The 22,961-nt window shown below is 51.4% G+C and overlaps 1 long non-coding RNA gene across 1 annotated transcript; it reads right to left on the bottom strand.

Annotated features, from left to right (window-relative positions):
- Positions 1 to 874: 874 nt before the first annotated feature.
- Positions 875 to 22,517, bottom strand: LOC117197730 (uncharacterized). The gene is made up of 4 exons (XR_004478566.2): positions 20,762 to 22,517; positions 12,129 to 12,234; positions 7,882 to 8,072; positions 875 to 6,478 (listed from the first exon to the last, which is right to left on the bottom strand). It is a non-coding gene; the product is annotated as an uncharacterized LOC117197730 (long non-coding RNA).
- Positions 22,518 to 22,961: the final 444 nt, after the last annotated feature.

The following is a 22,961-nucleotide window of genomic DNA, read 5'->3' as shown; positions in this document are numbered from 1 at the left end:
CACGCGGACCTCTCATAGGTCTGCTTGAGTAGCCTCATGACATAGCAGCTGGCTTCCCCCAGGATGAGTGGTTCACGGGAGAGCAAGGGGGAAGTCACAGTATCTCTCATGACCATGTTAGTTTCTTAGGGCTGCCGTAACAGAGTACCACAAATGGAGCACTGGCTGGTTCGTGGCACCACAGTCTCTGCAGATACCTAGAGGCATGGACCTGAATCCTGCCGGGACACTGTTCTCTGCATAATGGGGTCTCTGAGGAAAGACGGGGCCCAAAGTCGCAGGATCTTGTGTCTGCTCTGCCAACTTGGTTAAGTCAGTCCCTTCCAGGATCCTTTGAACCATGACCATGAGCTGCTCCCTCCGAAATCAGACAAGCCTAAGGGTGAGAAAGCTGGCCCTCACCTTCATCCTAGCCCTTCTTAGTGGTGGTATTTTCTAAAAAGGCTGAATTAGAATTTGCCACCTACGGAAATCTTCCAGGCTGGCTCCTCCCAAGGTCATGGGCACACCCACCCTGCAGATAAGAGTAGCCACCATTTCTGGAGCATCCGCTCAGCACCGAATGATTTCTCTAACCTTCACAGCACCCTCCAAGGCAAGGGATTATTACGCACATTTGGCAGTTCAGGGGAGTGAAACTCAGGAATAAGCCCAAGGTCACATAGCTAATGAGGGACCGAGCTGGGACTCCAACCCAGGCCTATTGAACCCTAAAGCCCCTCATGTCCACCTGCCTCTCACTGCCCTAGAGGGTGACTCAGGGGCGTCCAGTCTGAGGATTCAAGCCAGTGCCCTAGGAATTGGGATTTTTCACCAGCCTCAAGGGATTACCATGGTGGGTAGACACTGGGGGAAGTGAGGTTGCACAGACTGGTGTTTAAAAGAGAATGGGGTCTGATGCCAGATTGCCCAGGTTTGAAACTTAGCTTCCCCTTATGCTCCAAGTCTCTGATTCCTCCTCTGAATGCTGGGGGTAAGAGCACATACCTGCACGGTTTGCTGGGAAGATTAAATGAGATAATGCATGAAATTCATGGCAAAAGTCAACAGCCCTTTACATATTTCCTCTATTAATATTATTGTTGACATTACTCTCCCTCCATGGCCACTAGATACTTCTATCAGGTCAATATTTGAAAAGGGACAAGTTGAAACGAAACAGGTGTTTAGCTGGAGGCTGATGGAAATGTGTGGCTGGAGGGTTGTTTTCTGGTTTGGGGAAGGATTCTTTTTCAGCTCTAAGACAGCTCCCTGTGAAAGGTGATGAGTGGGATTAATTGCAATCAGCTCCTCTCCACATAATGAAGAAAGTTGAAGGTCGTCCTGTGACTTCCGTCCAGGTGACTGCAGTTACCCATTGTGTCCACGGGGTGTCGCTATCAATCACGCTTCGACTACCTGTCCACAAACCGAGTTGCTCAGGGCATGGAACTCATTACGAGACCCCCATTAAGGGAGGAGACGCTGCCAGGGGCTGAGCATTCTTCAGCAGCACCCTTAGAAGCCCTTCTTAACGCCACAGCACCGTGTAGGTAGAAGGGGAGGTGTGGTGGTGAGGAGTCACTTGGCCTAGATGACCCAGGTGGCTAGGAACAGAGCTCAAAGAGTACCAGGGAGGGTCTCCTGCCTCCCAATTAGGTGTGCAAACTGCCACATTTGTCCTGTGTGTGGAGGCTTGGCAGCGATGGGAGCCTGGTTCCTGCGTCTCTGGGGATGGCCACCTCAGGGAATGTGATTTGAAGGTTGGGGGTTCAGGGTGACACTAAAGGTCCTCTGCTCCTTTCCCTTGAACCCTAGGTTCTGTTGGGTTGCCGGCTAGCTCTCTGGGCCCTCTAGGCTGCCTTTCTGATGGCCAGAACAATGACATTAGCAACCTTCCTCATTAAACGAGCAGGCGCTCAGAGGGCCATCCCCTGCAGGACAGTGCTTGGTCCCAGCTGCCGTTCCTGAGCAGAGGGGTGTCTATGGCTCTTGGGGAGCCTGGGCAGTGGCTAACACGGCGGGGGTGGGTGGGAGAAGACACTGCCCACCAACGCTAATTTCTCCATCCAGAGACCTTTTCAGGAGCCTCCTCTGTCGTGAGACACGGTGGCGTGAAGCACCAGAGATGCAGGAAGCTAAGGCCTAGGCGCTTTTCTGCCTCGGTGGCCTCACCCGCACAAAGTGAGGGGCAAGGGCCTGTCTTCGGAGGGTCCCCTGTGTGGACATAGGAAATGCTCGGGAATCTCCGTTCCCATCTCCTTCCTAGTTTCCTCGGGTCCTTCTGGAAGGGGCAGCATAGCCCTCTCCTGAAGCACTGCTCTTTCTTTTCTGTCACTTCTTTGCCCTCACTCTTCATTTTGCCATAATCACCTCTAGACAGTGGAACCATTTGCCCTGGGGCTCCGGTCCATGTGATGGAGGGTTGGGCTGCCTCTGAGCATCTCAGCCTCAGGGAAGTCGGCTCAGCCTGCAGGAACAAACAATGCAGTAGAAAGCAGAGCATTTCCTCTTCCATGAAAAGGCACCAGAGGGAGGGAAGACGGCCTCCAGGCACTGTGCATTTGGGCAGAGCTGGGTCAGTGAGAAAAAGCCCCCTGGGCAAAGAAGCCTTCACACCTCCCATTAGTCAGGGGAAGGCTTCCTGGAACAGGTAGGAATCCTCCCCCCACCTCCAACCAACACACGCCGACTGAGATGTGGAAATGATTGGAGACAGAAAGGAAGGTCCAGGAATATGGATCTGTGATTCTTTTTTGGAGAGCTGTTGGGGGTAGGGGGGACAGGAAGATGTACAATCAGTCTGGGATTGGTTTATTTTGATTGCTTTTTAAAATTATCTGGGTAATGGATGTTCATTGAAAAAAATAGAAAACACAGATAAGCCAACAGAAGAAAACAAAAATCATCTGTTAACATCTTGGCAAATATCCTCTTTCTATGATTAGTTACATAGATAATACTTTTGTTTAATTAATAAAATGCTCTCTTACTGTACACAGCTTTAAAACCTGCTTCCTTCCCCCCCCCCCCTTTTTTTTTTAACAGCGCAATATACTAGGACATCTTTTCAGGTCAACAGATACATAAATTTCACCTCCATCCATGTTATTTGCTCTGGGGTACGAACTGGTGGTTGTGAATTTCCCTGGCCTTCGTGCTGCCCTCTCCTCAGCCGCAAAATAACCTGGGCACTTGCACCAGGGCTGGGACTGGGTGTGGGCTCTTGGCAGCTGGGAAGGCTGGATAACAGCAAGGAGGAAGGAGGGAGGAGGGAGGTGCAGGGCTGTGTGTCCAGGCCACACGAGGGCAGCAAAAGCCCCTCTGGAATGGGGGCTGCCTCCCTTTCCCGCCTCCCAGCCTGCTTGCGGATGGGCAGCCCTGAAACCAGCCCCTGCCTGGGTCCAGGCGGTGAGGTGCTGCCCGGAGGAAGTTCCCCCGTCCTCAGGCTGAGCTGGCCAGGCCAGCCAAAGTGTTTGCTGGCAGGCAGGGTGGGCTGTCAGTTTCTACTGGCCTGGAGGGGGCCTGGGTGTGCTCATGAGAGAGTCAGAGAATCTGGACACGGAGATGTGAGGGTCTTTCCTCTGCCAGGAACCCACACGGCTCCAGGGACCGGAAGCCACAGCTCCCTCCAGTCTGGGGGGCAGCCTGGGGAATTGGCCAGCTCAACCCGGTCCTTGGGACAACCCAGAAGAAGGAATGAAATGAAGTAAGTGGGAGCCAGGGTAGCACAACCGTTAAGCTCATAGCCTTGGAGAATGATGGGGACCTGGTTTCCAGTCCTGGCTCTAGCATTCACCAGCTGTGTGACCTGAATCAAGTTGCTTAACCTCTCTGAGCCTCCATTTCCCCACCTGTAAATCCTTAGCAGTATCTACTGTGTAGAGTTTGCGAAAATTAAGTCAGATATATACATAAAGCACTTGGCACACTGCCCAATAGGTGTAGCTAGGGTTATTTTTTAAGTCATTATCAGGTAAATAGGCCTGGAGAGCTGGGAGACAGCTGCATACAGAAAACGATTGCGTATTTCCCCACGTTCACAGCAATGGCTGGGTTTTCTGTGCGGGGCCAGGTGTGGGAGTGGGTGGGTGGAATCAAGAAGGGGAGGAACGGGGGTGAGGGGTGGAGGGTGAGGAATTATGAACCTAGCTGCTGTGAAACCAGGTAAAGGCTCAGGCCACCCTCCCGGGTAAGGAAAATGTTGGATTCGTCCACCGGCACCTCCTTCATGGGCACTGCGCTCAGAGGCCCCCTCCTCCCGGAGGTGCAGGGCAAGGCTGCCAAGCTGGATAATAAGAACTGAGGCCACGGGGCCGGCACCTCTGTTTGAACAGAGGGAGGAAGGAGGGCTGAATGCAGCTGCAGGATCCGTTGGCCTGGGGACTGGGTGGAGGGGAATCACTGGAGGATCGCTGCCTGGCTGCCAGATGGTCTCTCTAGGGGGCGGCGGAAGGGGGCAGGTACCTTGACCTTGAGCAGCTAAGGGCCCTGTGGTCCACTGGGTTCACCCTCCAGGGAAGCAGTTGTCCCCGCTGGCCTCCTTACCTGCACAGCGGCGGCCTGGGCCGTGCACCAGCCTCCCCCTTCCCACCAGGCCTGCTAATGAGGAGCGGCTTCTCCAAGGACAGAGGGCTGTGCTCCCGGCAGGTGGACTGGTGGTGGACGATGGAGGGTGAGTGTGTCTGCCTGTGTTCTTTAACTTCTCCGGAAAGGTCACCAAGGGGTCTCCATTACGAGCGGTCTGGAGCCGGGTAGGATTTTCTCCTACAATTTCATCTACTCCCTGGATGGCCCCCAGCGTGTGAGCCACTGACAATCCTGTCTTTGCAATGGATTTCCTGGAAGCCGCGGCCCAGGCGGCAGCCAGTGATGGATATGTGCTGGGGGGATGGGGGCAGAGGAGGCTGTCAGCGCCCTCCCACACCTTGGCAGGGCGCGCACTTCCACCCACGCGAGGTATCAACACCCACAGAAATACTTGTGTGTGTGCCCCAAGAGGCATGGGCAAGGATGCTGGTTGTAGAATTGTTTGCATGGGAAAAAGTCTGTTCATGGGAGGTGGGAGGGGCGGCTGCAGCCTGAGCGTGGATGGGGTCCCCTGGGCTGTGCAGCAGTATCACTTACCACAAACGCCCCCCAGAGTTGGGCCGCAACAGGGACCCTGAGTGAGGGAGTGAGTGGAAAGGGGGTGGTTGAATCAACTGTGTTACATTCGCACGTGCAATACTATGCAGAAATTAGAAAAAAGAGAAAAGCAACAGCAGATGAGGATGCTCTATATATGTGGTCATGAAAAAAATGTCCAAGATATATTGTTATGGGGGAGAAGTTGCAGGACAATATGGTCGGCTTGATCCCATTTATGTAAAAGCAAAGAAAAACAAACATCCTGGCATCATGCACGCATGGGTATGTGTGTGTGTGTGTGTGTGTGTGTGTAAATGCCCAGAAAAGGTCTGGGATGATATAGAGCCAACTGCTAATATAGGTTACTGCTAAGGAAGCAGGGATATTAGTGAGAGACGGGAAAAAAAGGAACTTTTCATTTTTTCTCTCTTTACGTCTGTGTTCACATTTTTTTATGGAGAGAAAAAAGCTAGTGTAAAGAAAAGTACCCGGGACTTCCCTGGTGGCACAGTGGGTAAGGTGCCACGCTCCCAATGCAGGGGGCCCGGGTTCGATCCCTGGTCAGGGAACTAGATCCCACATGCATGCCACAACTAAAGAGTTCGCATGCCACAACTAAGGAGCCCACGAGCCACAACTAAGACCTGGTGCAACCAAATAGATAAATATTAAAAAGAAAAGTACCCTCCTTTCCTCTGTGCTCCTTGCCTAACTCCCTCATCTACCAGAGCCTTCTGCAAGTTCCCACTCCTTACTGTACTTTTTGGGACAGTGAGTTCCTCCAAGGTCTCTTAGTTTTTTCTTTTGAAGGAGGAACCCTGGCTGGGAGAGCTGGACGTGACCTGGATCCATATCAAAGGCCCCTGTGACATTGGAGCGGACCAATAACAACCCAACATCCATCCTGGCCTTCTGACCTGCATCCCCTGCATCCCCTGGCCAGGTCGTCCAGTAGACCCTGCGGAGACAGCCCGTGGGGTGAAGCCCCTCTGAGGGGGGCGGCCTGCAGCAGGGGAGGTGCATGGGAAGGAGCCCAACAAGGAGCCCAACAAGGCTGTTTGGTCGTCACCAACTCTGATCTATTCTATGCTGACACCTCTGCAAGCAGGTGCGACCACATCCAGTTCGTCCAGGCTCAGCTAGGGAACTTCACCCTGTCCCTCTCCTGTGATGAACCTGGCTTCAGGTGCTCGCAGTGTTGACACCCAGCCAGCTCGCGACTCAGTGGGTCGTAGCCACCTGCTGCTGCTGGTGTTTTACTGGGATGCTTCTTGAGGATAAGGAGAAGTTTCTATCCTAAGTTCCTTTCCCGGCGTTGAGGATGGAGGTACTTCCCCAGACACAGGATCCACCTTCTCACCAGTGTTTCCTGAAAGTTAAAACATTGGCAAGAAGTCAGGTGACCGGTCAGCCACTCCCGTCCTCTCGCCTCAGCCAGACTGGACACCTGGGTGACCTGCTGCTCCTGAGGGTCCCCAGGGCCGAGGAACCCTCTGACTGGGCTTCTTGGTGATGGGAGCTGATGCAGGGCTGCACCACTTAGGATGCCTACAAGGCCAAGGTGACCCAAACCCTGTCCAGCTCATCTTAGGCACTCCATCCCCTGCCCCAACACCACCTGCAGTTGCTCCAGCATGCCTGCTCCTGCCTAACTCCAGGCCTTTGCATAAGCCAGTAGGTCTCAAACTTGTGTGGGCATCAGAATCCCCCCGAGGGCTTACTCAAGATTTCTCGGCCTCATCCCCAGGGTCCCCGATTCAGTAAGTCTGGGGTGAGCCCCAAGAATCTGCATTTCTAACAAGTTCCCAGGTGACCTCATGCTGCCCACGCAGGGACCACCCTTTGAGAATTGCAGATGTAAGCCATCGCCTCATCTGTCACTCCCTCGGGAAGCCTTCCTGGACTTTTCCAAGAGACATGAGCGTCCCCCACCATGTGCTTTCATGGGACCTGGTACTTCTGTTCATGGCACTTATCACATTTTGCAATTACTATAAATTTGTGAAAATGTTAAATTGATGCCCGTCTCCCTCTTAAGCGTACGTCTGTTTTGTTTCCCCTTGTCTCCCTGGTGCCCAGCACAGTGCCTTGTACATAGTAGGTGCTCAACAAATAGTTGCTGTATGAACGAATGAGTGAATGAATGAATACATGCAAAAGACACTCGGAAGCTTGTCGTGGTTACCACTGGCTCAGGCGACTCTGGGTTCTAGTAGCACAATGAGGGGAAGTGGAGGGAGATGGTTTGGAACGCAGCTGCGGGGGTTCAACCCCAGCTGGTGTTACTAGCTGTGTGACCTTGGGTTCGTTACTTAACCTCTCTGTGTGTTTCCTTGCTCATCTATACAATGAGACTAGTAAGGGCACCCAGTTCACAGAGTTATATGAGGATTAACTGAGTAATCCATCTAGAATGCTTACACGTACGCCTGCCACCTGTTAAGTGCGATCTAAAATTATGTCTTATTGTTATCAAAGTGCCTGGCAGTGAGGCCCTTCTTGCTTTTATCAGACTCTGTCCAGGGATCAGCTTCTGGAGAGGTCCCTCTGGTAGACTTGGGTAAGACCTAGACGAAGGAATTAACCCAGAGTTAATTGGGATGGACTTTCCCAGAATTTGCTGTGCCCACCTGCCCGGGCTCAATGATGGTTGCGGGCAGTGTGTGTCTGTGGGGTGGGGACACGGCTGCCGCCCTTCTGCCTGTCCCCACGTGCTTGGAGCGGGCGTTTCTGACCTTCCCTCACTGCCTGCCTGGCATGGAGCTGACTCACCGCCAGGAGCGGGTGGTGATTAGTATGCAGGGCAGGTACTGGGAGGAAAGCTGTCTCCACGCAACAGCTCTTGATGTGTTTCTCTGATTAATGTGGCAGAGAGAACATTGCAGCTTTTTCCTGAATGGTTGCCACGTGGAGCTGGAGTCATTAGCATTGCATCTCCCGCTTGCCGTGACCTGCTGACCACCCTAAGTAGATAAAAATGAAAATGGCCAAGACAGCTGCAAGGCTCAGAAACAAACTGCCTGGTCACGGGAGAGTCTTTCATGTGGAAGTTTTCCGGAACGGCCCCGCCTTCCCCATCCTCTCGCACCCCTGCTAAACTAACTAAAGCCATCCTCAAAGTTTCTGCTTCTGTCACTGTTGGTCTCCAGTGAGCGCAGAACCCCTTTCTGGGCAATGGAGCCCAAGTATGAGTGTAAGCATCATTGCCTTCCCCACAGGTGTGTGCCCAGGTGAAACATGATGGGAGGAGGGGAAAGGGTACCAGGTAGAGGGATCAGATTGGGTGAAGGACAAGGTGGTGGGAGGGAGCTAGAGCACTGAGGGGTCTGTGCTGGGCAGAGAGAGCAAGTGGGGTGGAGCAAGAAAGGGGACTGGGGACCCAGACTTTATCCTGAGGGCAATGGGGAGTAACATCGCATGGAGGGATGGTATCTCAGCAGCAGTAAGACCAGGCGTTATAAAGATCCCTGTGTCTCCAGCGTGATGGATACTGGGGGCCCCGTGTAGACGTGTGGGGAACAGTGAGGAGGCCATTGCCATAATCCAGGTGGGTGCTGCTGCCTTGAATTAACACCACACATTCCTCAGGGCAGTTCCTCCCAAACCCCGGGAGCTGGGGTATCAAAAGCTTGCGTTGCTCGGGGAAACTGAGACAAGCAGTGTTGGCTTGGGAGGTGACAGCCTCAGCAGGATGGGAGTGATGGTGGGGAGGAGTTCCTTCTGGAACTTTGCTCTTTCCTTGGCTCTGTGGGGCTGGATTCATGTTACCGTGCTGTTCTGAATTAGTGGTCTTGGATTTTTTTTTCCTAATTTGCTATTTTCGTTCTCTGGGTCTCAGTTTCCCAGTCCATGCAGTGGGGGAGGGGCAGGGAGCTCAGAGAATGGCCCCTGGGCTTCCTGGGAAGGATAATGAACGATAAGGCGGGCCCAGGTAGCGCACTTGAGGTCCTGCCAGCTCCATGCCCCCCCCACCCCCCCGCCACGGAGCCTCTGCCACCACCCCCGCACATCACCGTCACAGCCCCATTTGGGTACTGGTCTTCAAAGCCAGCCCTACCGCACCCACTTGCCAGGGAGCAGGCCTCTGAACTCAGCTCAGGCTGGAAGGGAATGAGCAATGGCGCTAATTGCGGAGTCGGCAGGAGAGGCTGGGAGGAGCAGCGGAGAGAGAGAGAGATCATCTTGTGATGCGCCAATTACTGATCAGCTGGGACATAATTGCGGGGCCGCCATCCCGGCTGCTGGAGGTACCAGGCCTCCCTCTCGTTAATCAACGATAATCCAGAATGACGACCCTTAATGATTTGCAAAGACACTTACACACACACACACACACACACACACACACACACACACGCGCGCGCGCGCGCGCGCGCGCGCGCGCGCTCTCACACGGACACGAGTAACTGAAAATCAACCATGTGATTTGAGGCAATAATTCTGTCCGGGCCAGAGAACAGGCTCCACCCTGCCAGCGAAACAGAGCCCAAATCACAGCCGACCCGGCGATGGGTGGCAGCTTCCCTAGGGGAGGGAGGCGCCTTCCCTTCTCTAGAGTGGGTGCGAGGGGCCCCCATCATCCCTAGACAGAAGGAGTACACACATTTTCTTGTTTCCTACTCTTCCTATGTCTTCTAATGTTTGCACATTATACTTTGTAGCATTTAGAAACACCATTGCCATTGTTGTCGCTTATTCAGGGCCCTAAACCAATGGTCTCTAACTTAGAGCACATTCAAATCATCTAGGGATGATTGGCTAAAAATGTGGATTCCTGCGCCATGCTCCCGGATGTTTAGACTCAAGAACCGGGTGTGGGACCCAGGAATCTACATAGTTAATCAGTGTCTCAAGTGATCTGGGCATAGATGAGCTGCAGACTACACTTGAAGAAGCAATACCCTAAACCAGCGGCTCCCCACCCTGACTGCACAGTGAGATCGCTTAAGGAGATTTTAGAAAATTCTGCTGCCTGGGCTCCACCCCCAGGAATGTAAGACTTAATTGACTGGGGTGCACACTGGGCATCAGGATTTTTTTTTAAAGGCCCACAGGTGATTGTAACCGTCAGCCAAGGGTGAGACCCTTGCCTTGTCATTCCAGATGGGCTCACCTGGCATCTGTCTTCCCAGCCTGTTCCCGTTCTTTACCTCGGGAACTGCTACCTCGATTGCCTCAACCTTGAACACACATATGAGTCACTTGGGTTTTTGTTAAAATGCAAGTTCTGGTTTAGGAGGTAGGATGGGAGGGCCACAACCCTAGACACATTTCCAGGTGATGATGATGCTGATCCTGGAGAGGTAAGACGCTCTTTTCCTTGGTTCAAGGCCCAAGCATGTGAATTTTGGTGCCAGAAAGTCCTGTTTACGGAGCTCTTCTTCTGGGGAAAACTCAGTGCTGGTGCTGGCTCTGCAAAGAAGAATCCAACCCACTCTTGTTCAGGTGGCTGACTGTCTGCATGTCACATGTTCGGTTCTTTTAGGGTCCTGAGAACAAGACATGCTCAGGCTAACTCAGGTGATGGGGCCCCTGGGAAGCAGGGGGAAATGGTGCCTGCCTTGGAGAAAACAAGATAAGATAGATTCTTGTAAAGCCAGGCTCAGAGCATGAAGCAGTCATTGGGCTGGAGGGCCAGGTAAGACGAAACATAGGCATGTGGCTCGTGGCGGGGGCCTGGTGGGCTTTAGCAAATCCCTGGAAATGAGAGCTTCCTGGAGTTAGACATGGGAGGAAGGCGGCCAGTGGAGAAGCTGGGGATGCTTGTTAGTCTCTCACCATGGCCACAAGCATCTTGCATTCCAGAATGAGCATGCTGCTGTGTCCATCTAGAGGAGAAATCTGTTTCCCTTCCTCCTGAACTTGGACCGGCCACAGGACTTGCTTTGACCAGTAGAATTCAGTGCAAGTGACGCTATGCCAGCTCCACGGCTGGCCCCTAAGGAGCCTGGCAGCTTCTGCTTTCATCCTTTGGAAGCCAGCTGCCATGTAAGAAACCAGCCACCCTGAAGCCACCATGCTGGCCACACGGGGGAGGCCATGTAGAGGAGCGCCGAGCTGGCAGGCATGTGAATAAGCCTTCTCGGCCCTTCCCTCCCAGTCCCGCTGCCAGTGCAGAATGATCCCAGCTAATGCCACGTGGAGGAGAAGAACCAACAAGTCGAGCCCTGCCCAGATTCCTGACTCACAAAATCATAAGAACAAGTGCGTTGTTGTTTAAAGCCGCTAACATCTCAAGTCCACTGTTACACAGCAGTAGATAAAAGAGAAACTTGGGTTCTTGTCTCAGTTCTGACACCCATAAGTGAGACCAGTACACTTGTCAGACCTCAGTTTCTTCCTCCGCAAACTGAGGGTTAAATGAAATCATGCATCTCAGACCTGGTGCCCAGGGCCTGGCACACTGCTCTGCTCACCAGATAATCATAATCTATGATTATTACTGAAGCCATGCCAAGGTTCCCATACCTCTGCTCCACCCAGACTGAGCGATGGCCATTCAGACCCTCTTGTCCCAGGTCCTCACATGAACGGCCATCATTCTCCTCTGATGGGAATGACCTGTCACCATGGCAGCACACTGGCTAAGAGCAGTGGCTTCTGAGCCAGAAAAGCATGGATGGCCTTTTCTGCCAGTTTCTAGCTTTGTGACCTCAGGCAAGTTATTTAATGTCACTGAGCCTTAGTTTCTTTGCCTGAAAAGAGAGGAAGTCAGCCAAGCTCCTCCTCCAGGAAGCCTACCCGGATTAACTTCTCCCCACCATGTGTCTCTAAGTAGTGTTTTGTCGTGTCCTATTTACAAGGCAGGTGCTAATTTCTGAACTTTCAGAAGAGGGATGAAATTACCTACACAGGTTGGAAAAAGGGTGTGGAGGACCCTTGAGCATACTTCATTAATAAAAATAACTCCATCAAGTCCAAAGAGTTTGCTAAGTACTTTGCATGTATTGTCCTCACAACACACCTGTGAGGGAAGGACCATTGTCACCATTCCCCCTGTGGGGTGTGAGGGTCCTTACCTTAGGAGCTGGGTGGGGCCTCGCAGTGGACACTCGCTCGTTGCTGTGTCACTCGCTCGTTAGTGTGTGTATGAACACTAATTCTTCTTCCGACATACCTTAGGGACTAATAACAAAATATTCAAGAGAAATATTTATAGAAATCAAAACAGATGATTTTTCATCTAACTTGTGCAACCTGCCCTGACTTCAGGCTGCGTCCAGAAATGGATCCCTTCTCACTAACCTTGCTACCACCTGCCTGGTTCCAGCCACCATCCCTTTGCCTCTATCCCTCCAATAGCCTGGTGCCCCTGCTCTCCCGCCGTTCTCCTGACAGAATGATCCTGCTCCGATGCAGGACAGACAATGTCACCCGTCTGCTGAAAACCCTGCCATGGCTCCATCTCACTCAGAGTAAACACCAGTGTCCTCCCAATGGCCCTCAAAGCCCAACACCACCTGCTCCTCCCCTTTCCCTCTCTGACCACATGTCCTATTCCCCTTCCTTGTTCTCTCCAGGATGGCTTCTCTGTCATCAGGCATGTTCCTGCGTCAGGGCCCTTGCATCACCATTTCCTCTGCCTGGAAGCCTCTTTTACTAAATAACGACATGGTCCACTCTCTCACCTCCTTTAGATCTTTACTTAAATGTCACCTTTTTAATGAGGTCTTCCCTGACCACTCCATTTAAAATTACCCCCCTATCCTGGGGCACCCAAACCCCCTCTTTTGCTTTAGTTTTCTCCACAGCACATATTACCAGCAAATGTCATGTTTGTGCCACTTGTTTATTTATTTTTCTGTCAACACACACACACACACACACACACACACACAAACATAGTAGAATGTAAGCTCTGTGTGGGACTTGTGTCTGTTTTATTTACTGCTATTGCTTCAATACCTGGCAGTAGCTCAATAAAACCTTGTTACATGAATGAATGCAAGAGCACACATACACACAGAGTGTGAGATGATACTACAGACACCCTTAAAAAATAAACCGAACACTAATGAACACTAATCCTTCTTCTTACATACCTTAGGGACTAATAACAAAATATGCAAGAGAAATATTTATAGAAATCAAAACAGACGATTTTTCGTCTAACTTGTGCAACTAAAGTTTTGATACAGGTGTTCAAACATTCCTCTGGCATCAGTTGGTTTCAACCCTCACCTTTGCTCTGTGTGTGTGTGTGCGCAAACATGTGTGTGCATCCGTGCACTTCTACAGTAAAGGCCACTGGGAATGCAAACTTGTTGATTGTGGTAGCGATGATGGGTCTTAATAAAAATTCATTGAGGGCTTCCCTGGTGGCGCAGTGGTTGAGAGTCCGCCTGCCGATGCAGGGCACACAGGTTCGTGCCCCAGTCCGGGAGGATCCCACATGCCACGGAAAGGCTGGGCCCGTGAACCATGGCAGCTGGGCCTGCGCGTCCGGAGCCTGTGCTCCGCAACAGGAGAGGCCACAGCAGTGAGAGGCCCGCGTACCACAAAAAAAAAAAAAAAAAAATTCATTGAGAACATCTTTCCCTATCCTCCTCAAGCCCTCAAAATCATACCACGTGAGACCGGATTCTCCCAGTGGTCTGGGAGAGAACAGGGATCCAGGAAGGCAAAGGCCCCCACCAGGCAACACTGTGAGGCAAAGCAGTCCAGTTAACAAGGAGAAATACCCGCTGTGGCCTGGATCGTGCAGTGTGGGGACTTGCCATCCCGGTGTCCTCCCACATCCACTCCGATGGTCTCTCATTAGAGGTTAGGGCCCCATCATTATCCTGGAGCAGAAGGGTCTAGAGCCAGGGGTCTGCCGGGGTACCTGGTGTGTAGGAGAACCTGGGCAGCCTGGCATGCCACAGGAGTGTGACAGGCCACAGCCCAGGTTCAAAGGGATGGTTTTCCTTAGGGAGACATGGCTGTTGGTGATGGCTTTCAACTCCCCCCAGATGACAGAGTCCTTGAGATCCACACCTAGGGTCCCTACCCTCTTTTATGGGGGTAAGGGGTAGAGAAGACTTAAGTGTTACAGATGAGGAAACTGAAGCTCAGAGGGATTATGTGGCCTGTCCAAGGTCACTCCACCCACTACAAGTCCAAGATGCAAGGAATTTTGCTCACTGCTGTATCCAGCACAGATGGTTTCTGGGGTGGTCTCTGAGCTTGAACTGATGCCTGGTTGACTCTCAAATTAATTGGCTCCAAAAACAGAGCTTACCTGTCACTCATTTTGTTTGTAATTCACTGTCAGTCATCCTTCCAGCAACCTGGCGCGTTGCCAGGTGGGTGACACCTCATGGGTGCTCTGTGACTACTGGGTTCAATCTACCAGGCAGCAGCATGCTGTGCTAACAAGGATCCCCCTTCACGGCCCCGGCACCCTGAGCCTGAAGGCCTGCACCTTTGCTCCCAGCCAGCAGGGGGCGCACACACATTGTTTCTAGCGGGCTTCTCACCAACCTCCCCAGGTGCCCTTTGCGGTTCTCCTCTCCTGTGATTGAGGGTGTGTTGCACACACAGGGGCCCTACTTGAAGCAGACTATTTAATGTCAGGAGCCTTCAGATTGTGCGGTCGTCCCCAGCAGGCAGCCCCCTGGCAATGCATAGGATCTGATATTTACTGAGTGGTTCCTACCCCAGGCACCGTGCTAGGCACTTGACAAGCACGATCAATTTTACAAATAAGAACACTAAGTTTTGGGCTTCCCTGGTGGCGCAGTGGTTAAGAATCCGCCTGTCAATTCAGGGGACACGGGTTCGAGCCCTGGTCTGGGAAGATCCCACATGCCGCGGAGCCACTAAGCCCGTGCACCACAACTACTGGGCCTGTGCTCTAGAGCCCACATGCCACAACTACTGAGCCCACGTGCCACAACTACTGAGCCCACGTGCCACAACTACTGAAGCCTGTGCACCTAGAGCCCGTGCTCTGCAACAAGAGAAGCCACCACAATGAGAAGCCTGTGCACCGCAGCGAAGAGTAGACCTTGCTCGCCACGACTAGAGAAAGCCTGCATGCAGCAACAAAGACCCAACGCAGCCAAAAATAAAGAAATAAAATAAATTTTTTAAAAAAGAATGTTTAAAAAAATTATTTTTAAAAAATACTAAGTCTCTATTTTCACCTCATTTTAAAAGCAAGAATACTGAGGTTTGGGGCTAAGTGGCTGCCCTTGAGACCTCCCCTTTCTGCTCCAAGGTGGTGGGCGTGGGGTGGCGATGGGGGGCACTGGCTGAGGCCTGGGCCTTCAGAGAGGACTGGATTAGAAAGAACCCTTCCCAGAAGAGGAATGGTTCTTGCCCCAGTTCTGCCTGGGTTCCAGCCTCCTCGTGTTTTGTCACTGTTCTCCAAAGCTCTGGGCGGGCCCCTTGAGCAGGTCTGCCAGCTCCGTGCTGCTCTGATGGAGCACCCAGGGACACTTCCTCTTCGTGTCAATTCCAGCCACCTGGCACACACTGGCGAGTGTCCTGGGTGGTGACGTTGGTAGTGATGGTGGGGAGGGGAGGGCCAGCCTCATGGGAGGGGAGAAAGCATCAAAGCATGTCACAGTGGACAAGCTAGCTCACCCCCTCTGCCATTTTACATGCAAGGAAACAAACCCAGAGAGGGGAGGCCACTGGTCCAAGGTCACCCAGCTTGTAATGGCAGAGCCAGGGCTGGAACCCAGGTCTCTGAGCTGCCAGGCTTTCTTCAGGCTTTAGGTGACCACGTTATTTGGGGCCTGGAATTGCCTCTTTCCCACTACCCAACTGCCCACCACATCCCTGACATGTCAAACCCTGCCCATCTTGATCGAGGCCCGGCCTCCTGCCCCTCTGCCATGAGGGCTTCTCTCCCTGTGTTGGAACCATCGCTCTTTAACTGGCCTGTAGCACATGCATTCTATTCTGTGTTGACTTGCCTCTTCTCTCCAGTGGATCTTTGAGACAAGTGCCAAGGGGTAGGGCAGTACAATGGATAACGCACTGGGCCAGGCACTCAGACACCTGAATTTGAACTTGGCTGAGCCGCTAACTTGCAGTGTGTCTCAGGGAGGTCACTTCCCTGGGCCTCAGTTTCCCCTCTGGTCTAGATCAGGACTTCTCAGACTCTGTCCATGGAGTCTGCCTCTGACCAGAGTGGACGGGGCCCTGCTCCAGATTCAGCTGCAGCAATCTTGCTTTTTTTCTTTCTTAAATACTTGGGTTTTTGTGAGGGGGAGTGTGGGAAGGTTCTGAGGCCGAGAGAAGTGTGAAAACCATTTTGAGGTCCTTTCTAGTCCTTTCTAGACTAAGGACTAGGATTAGTCCTTTCTAGTCTAATCTTGCTGTTCTTTGTATCTCTCTCACCCCCCCAGTCGCTAGCAGGAATATGGCATCTTGCATAGAATAGTCTAAATAAATATTTGGTGGACAGAATGAATGTCAGTGCCAGGAAGCAGGGCCGTGCTGAACTTGGCTGGGCAGGGGAGGGGCCCAGCAGGAAGAAAACAGCCAGAGGGCAGCTGGAGGGAAAGGGGGCCTGGAACCAGCTTCTAAGGGGAAGAGGGCCTTCGAAAAGGGGGCCGAGGATGCCTTGGGTGCGCAGCTTTCTGCTCCCCACCTCCTCCAGGTTCCCTCCTGGCTTGCCCCTGAGGTGACACTGCCTCCCCCGTAACCCTGCTGCAGGGGCCACAGTGTCCTCGCACAAACCCTGCTCCGTACCCTGCTGCCAGGGCCGCCCACGCAGACGGGCGGACATAAGTCTGGCAGACACTGGTGTGGCTGAGCGCTCCACACACTGGAGTGGAGGAAAACTCTGGCCTGGTTAGCCGGCCAAAAGCTAGGTGGGACGCCCGGCCCCAAGGCCCCCAAAGGCAGGCCTTTCAAGCTGCAGGAGTCTGCGGGGCCTCCCTGGACATTCTTGAAGGGAGGGGTGTTGTGCCTTTTGTCAGTGGTAGACCATGTTCTACATGGCGTGGGTATGTTAGTTCTGCTTCCGAATCTTGGCTCCTCCTGGAGCTACAAATTACACTCTAGGCTTCATCCCGGAGCAGGGCTTCCATGCCCCAGGGTAATCAGGGACCACCCCGATTGCACAAGTGTGGCTGCCCACAATTAGAAAAGCCTGTGTTGTGCAGTGTTTAACTCTGACCGGAGTAAGAGGAGGCCTGAGAAGTACAAAGGAAAACTACAGTTACAGCCCCAAGAAGCTCCTCAGGACACTTCCTAACATAATGTTTAAATTTCACTCTCATCATCGTCTTCGTTGTCATTCCAGTACCCACCCACCTCTGCACTGCTTTAAACCCTACTGCGTTACCATCTGCCACGTCTTTGGGGTCATTCATGCATTCACCTCAGAATGTCTCAGCAGGAAGGTCTTTAATCTTTGTTAAGAACAAAACATGCCAGGCACTGTGTTAGATACTTTATCAACTTTATTTTATTTAGTCATCACCATAACTCCATGAAGTTGATCTGTTAGAATCCTTTTAGCTGCAAGTAACAGCTACCTTAACATTACTGGATTGAGCTAGGGGTCCCTCACTGAACAGTGAAGGAACTGATGATCTCAGGAAAAAGTCCAGAGATGGGTGGCTCTAGGTGCTGAATGTGGCACCAGGACCCCAGTTCTTTCCACGATTCCATTCCGTCGTCTTTAGTATGTTGGCTTGACTCTCTGAGTAGTTGCCTTCATCACAACAAGATGGCTGCTGTGGCCCCAGCCATCACTCCAGACATAACGTCCAGCTGCAGAAGGACAACTGTTTCTTTCATGTTTTAAGAGGAGGGGAATATTTCCTAGAACAACTCTCTAGACAAACCTCTCAAAGATCCCTCCCTACATCTCATTGACCAGAACTGAGTCACAGATCCATCCCAAAAAGAATCACTGGCAAGGGGAACATTATACCAAGATTTGTTTAGACTCATCAGGATTTCCCCCTTTCCCACCCTGGGCATGAGGAAGAGGGAGTGGATTCCTGAAAAAAAAATTTAGGGCACTAAGGAAGAAAGCAGGAGTGTCTATTGGGTGGTAATCAACAATGTCTGCCACACAGGTCATTACTGTTATCTCCATTTTACAGATGGGAAAACTGAAGCTAAGAGAGATGAAGCAATGACTTAAAGTCACAGTAAGAGGCCAAGTTAGGATGTGAACCCAGAACTGTTTGACTCTAAAGTCCTAGCTCTTTCTACTGTAGGACGCACCACGCACTATTCTACATCTGCTTGTGAGTAAGAAAGACTGTTATATGCACATCGACTTCAAATTCTTGCTGAAACAAGGGAGGGTATAAATAATATACAGATACACTCATATATTATTTTACTGCCAATAAAATGATGTCATAAGAGTTTACATTAAGGTATGTATTTATTAGCATTTATTTAGGGCCTTCTAGGTGATTTGGGAAAAGAAGGGTAAGCCCTAGACTTGAACTTCATGAGTCCCCAGTGGGGGAGTTGTATGAACAGATAACTACAGTTCTTTGTGATACATGCAGACTGTCATTGAAGTAAGAGCAGGGAAATGTGGGAGACCAGGAAAGGTAAAGTAAAAACTGAGTTGGGTTTTGAAAGATACACAGAAATTTGCTCAAAGAAGAAGAGGGGAAAGCATTCTTTCTAGGCAGAGAAAAGAGCCCTGCAAAGGCACGGGGCAGGAAGAGACAGAAAGGCAGGTGGGAGGCAGTTTTCCAGGGGCCTCGCATTCCAAACTAAGGAGTTTGTCTTGATTCTGTTAGGCACCTGGAAGATTTTTAAGCAGGAAAGTAAAGCAATCAGATTTGAATGATTTTGAAGACCTTGGAACCCCTAATGAACCCAAGTGAACGTGAGTAGGCAACATGGAAGAGAGGAATCAACGGCTAAGACACAGATGCGTGCTCCAGACGTGTGGATCCTGACACAAGTTCAGTCACAGAGGAGCAACGAGAAGGAGTTCTCCCCTCATCAGCACTGCGTCCAGCTGTTCTTGGGGCCCAATGTGCCACACAGGGATGTGCCGGACCTTCCAAGGGCTTGAGAAAACCCACAGAGACTATGAATAACTTGATGAATGTATCCATACAGAACAAACATACTGACTCTGAGATTGTTACTAAAAGGTAGCATTGAGTGTTTACCATATTCTAGGCACTCTGCTAAGTACTCTATATACATTATCTTATTTAATACTTACAACAATCTAATAAAGAAGGTTTAGGCTAAATTACATGAAATTGCCAGTATTTGATGTGTTTAATTTATGGGAACAGGGAAGGAACCTGGAGGTTGGCACGGGCCACACAATCACACAAAGCCAACTTACGATTCAAACTCAGGTCTGTCTGATAAGGACTCTAGAGCAGGGGCACCCAACCCCCGGGCCGAGGACCGGTAGTGGTCCACGGCCTGTTAGGAACCGGGCCGCACAGCAGGAGGTGAGTGGCGGGCAGCAAGTGAAGCTTCATCTGCCGCTCCCCATCGCTCGCGTTACCGCCGGAACCACCACCCCACCCCTCCCTCCGGCCGTGGAAAAATTGTCTTCCGGGAAACTGGTCCCTGGTGCCAAAAATGTAGGGGACCGCTGCTCTAGAGTAAGGCAACCTTGAGTTCTAACTGCAGCCATCACTTACTAGCTGTGTGTCCTGGGACAGGTTGCTTAACCTCTCTGAGCTTCCTTTTCTTTATCTATACAGTGGGGAAAATAACGGAACCCCTTCATTAGGTGTGGCTTAGAATAGAGAATGCATTAAAACTCTCAGCACAATGCCAGACACAGAAGAGGCTCCCAATGAATATTAGCTGTGCCTATCATCGTTGTTATTAATATTCCAAAGTCTGGGCTGTTAAGCACCTTCCCAACCCGCTGCGGGGTGAGATGCCTTCTGGAGTCACTGTGTCCCTTGGGCGGAAAGGAAAGAGATTCTATTGCAGGAACCATGACAGTGTTACCGGTAAATAGTCTTCAAGCTCATGGGCCGAGGAGAGCCAGAAGCTGTGTCCTCTAGTTTCCAGCACTGCAGACCCCTGCTTGCCCCTTCCTCTCCTGAGGTCTCTGGGCCCTCACAGCCACAGGGGATGACCCAGGAGGAAGCAGCCTTTGCACTGGAGAGTGGCTGGGGCAGCTCTGCCCTCATTTTGGGCAGCCCTCCTATGGAGCTATTTCTGCTCCTTTTCTCATGAACCAGCCTAAATGGAGTGTATTTCCAGGAAAGCCCCGCTACCTTTGCTTTCAAGAGCTGCAACGACCAGTGAGGGGTCCTGTGAGTCCCCATCGCCCTCGGGCCTCACGTATGCGCTTTCTGGTTTTGTGTACAGATGTTTCCGATACATGCATGCATGCAGCTGTGTTTGTGTTTCTGGGCCCAAGGGGAGCTGTGCTGGCATGGGCTGGAGGTTGACACCACCCTTGGCAGCAAGAGCCCCAGGACACCTTATGCCCATTACATTCCATGCCTGGGTGGGATCCCTGCCTGCTGGGTGAGTATTGACCTCCTGCACCTTTCCAGCTAAATTTCCAAGTGTTCTTTAGGCAGAAATGACAAGTGTTGTTAACTTGAGAATGAAGTTCAAACCCTGACACCCAGCTGTTCTCAGGTCATCTACTGGAGATGGGGTGCTTCTCGCACAAACTGACATTGAGGCAGCTGCGGTAATAAAAGACTGAAAGAAGAGAACAGGCGGGCCAGCTAAACCGTACCTTCGTTTCAGTGCTTTGGGATGTGCACAGATCTTTCTGGTACCGTTTGCCCTTTTGCTTGGCTGGCCACTTGCACAAGACCTGGCTGCCCCCAGCTCAGTCTCTCTGAAAAACACGGTTAGCCCCCTCCAGAGAAACACAAAATACAGACACTCCTTATGCATTTTCCTGGAAGCATTCTATAGCTCCAGCCTGGAAAAGCTTCCAAAAGTTTTTTGAACCAAAGATAATAATAATAATAAAAAAAGAGGTGGGGGAGGAGAAAAGCTTGGGCAAACGTTCCTGTTGATTAATATTCAAGGGAACAGACTTGGATTGTAGGGAAAGGAAAAAGGAAGGGTTTTCCAGGTCAATATAAACATTTGTGCTGTTTGCTTTAAAGGCAGTTTCAAAATACTTGGCCTCCCCAAAGCGATTTTTTGGAATCTACCCAGAGGGCAAAAACTTACCCTTCCTTCCCCCATCTGGAAAGCTTTCACACCAGAGGCCCCACTCATTCCTGAGCTCTGGCTTTAGAAAGAAGGACTTTCCCAACCTTCCAAGATTCCTTGCCCTCCCTCACCCGGCTGACCCACAAGGAGTTTGTGTTGGCTCCACCCTGCAGCAGCTGCATTCCAGCTGTGGCGCTGCTGTTAGGAAACATTTCAGAATCTCTGGCTGCAAAGGTAAATGAGAAATGTGTCCTAATGACACCTGAATGCTGGCGGAAATCTGCAAACAGAGACGCCCAAGGAACAGATTCCGGACTTCGAACCCCCTTTACAATTCTGCTGTGCAAAGAGCCAGCTGTTAGCTAGCAGGAAAGGTTTTTATTGGTCTCATGGATAAAAGTGCTGACCAGCCTGACCCCCCCACCCCTACTGTGACATGCAAGAAAATGAAAGTCAAACATATTTGTGAAGCGTCGAAAATATTTTCACTTACTCATGAGCGCTCATCTTTTTAATTAAAGCACAGCATCTTGCTCAAAACAAGCCTCTGGAACAACAGAGTAATCAGAACCTTAATTTAGGGATCTGCCAGCTGATCCTGACTGCTGTGGGAAGGTTATAGCAGTAGCTTAGAGGCAGACGATGGGGCGAATGTCTCCCAGGAGCTTCCCTCGTCTTCGGAAGACGGTGTCTGCCGGAGGATTCGGGGGTAGAGGGGGTGCCTCAGAAACCAGCAAGGACCCTTTAAATGCATAGAAGTTGCCAGACAGGGCAAGCCTGAGCAAATGGCTTTTTAGGCAGCTGAAGCCCTCAGCCCCTGTGAGGGCAAATGTCACCAAGCTGACCTGGTTGCCAGGAGTGCTGCCGCCTTAACTGGGGTCTTTCCCCTCAGTCTCTTTGCCGTCATATTATCTTCTGGGACTGCGCTGCAGACCCTCAGATTAACGATCGCCCATGGCACTACCTGGTTTTAGAAGAGCCGGCAGTAGCTGCGAGCTACACTCTATCTTATCCTAACCTCTTCCTTTCTTGGCTCCTGAGATTCTTGTACCTTTTCCCCAGCTTCATCGGCCACCCAGCCGGACAGCGACAATTAACCACCATGGAAATGCTTTGCGAACCCAGTATCCACGGTGAGAACCTCCCTGAAGTCCTCCATTAATTCCTGGTACTGAAAACGGATATGGAAATTTAGTAGGAGAGCTGGTGGCCTATGTTCCGGGGGGGGGGGGGCACCCAGCTATTGTGAAAGCTTCCTTCTCTCCACTTCTTCCTTCTCCTGCTGTCCCACTTCAAACACTCCCTACCGTCTACCTTTTAACACCTCCAAGGCCACCACTGCCACTGCTACCCCCACCCCCCACCCCGCCTAGCCTAACCACCCACTTCCCATCCAGGTCCTTTCAGAGTGCAGCCTGCGTGGTTGCCATGGAGAGCACCCCCCACCCCCAGTACCCTTCGGGGCTTTGAGACCCTAGAAGGAAAGCACCAGGAAACCAGAAATCGGCTCCCTCCCGAAAACAATGGCTTCCAGGGTCTGTGCCAGACACACTCACAGCACCCGAAATAGTCTCATTGTCCTCTTGTGCAATATCCAGTAATTTGGTGAAACTCATCATTTTTCAGGTTACCGATAATGCAAGTTTGGAAACTGAAACAGGAAGGAACACAGGCTGAAAAAGCTTTTATCCAGCACACAGCATTTCTCTCTCCAGAGGCAAGACCATTTCTTTGGTTGTTGCTGTATTTTTGGTTTTTTTCCAGCAGTA

Source organism: Orcinus orca, chromosome 2, assembly GCF_937001465.1.
Source record: "Orcinus orca chromosome 2, mOrcOrc1.1, whole genome shotgun sequence".
NCBI classification, from domain to species: Eukaryota; Metazoa; Chordata; class Mammalia; order Artiodactyla; family Delphinidae; genus Orcinus; species Orcinus orca.
This window is presented reverse-complemented; position numbering and strand designations above follow the sequence as displayed.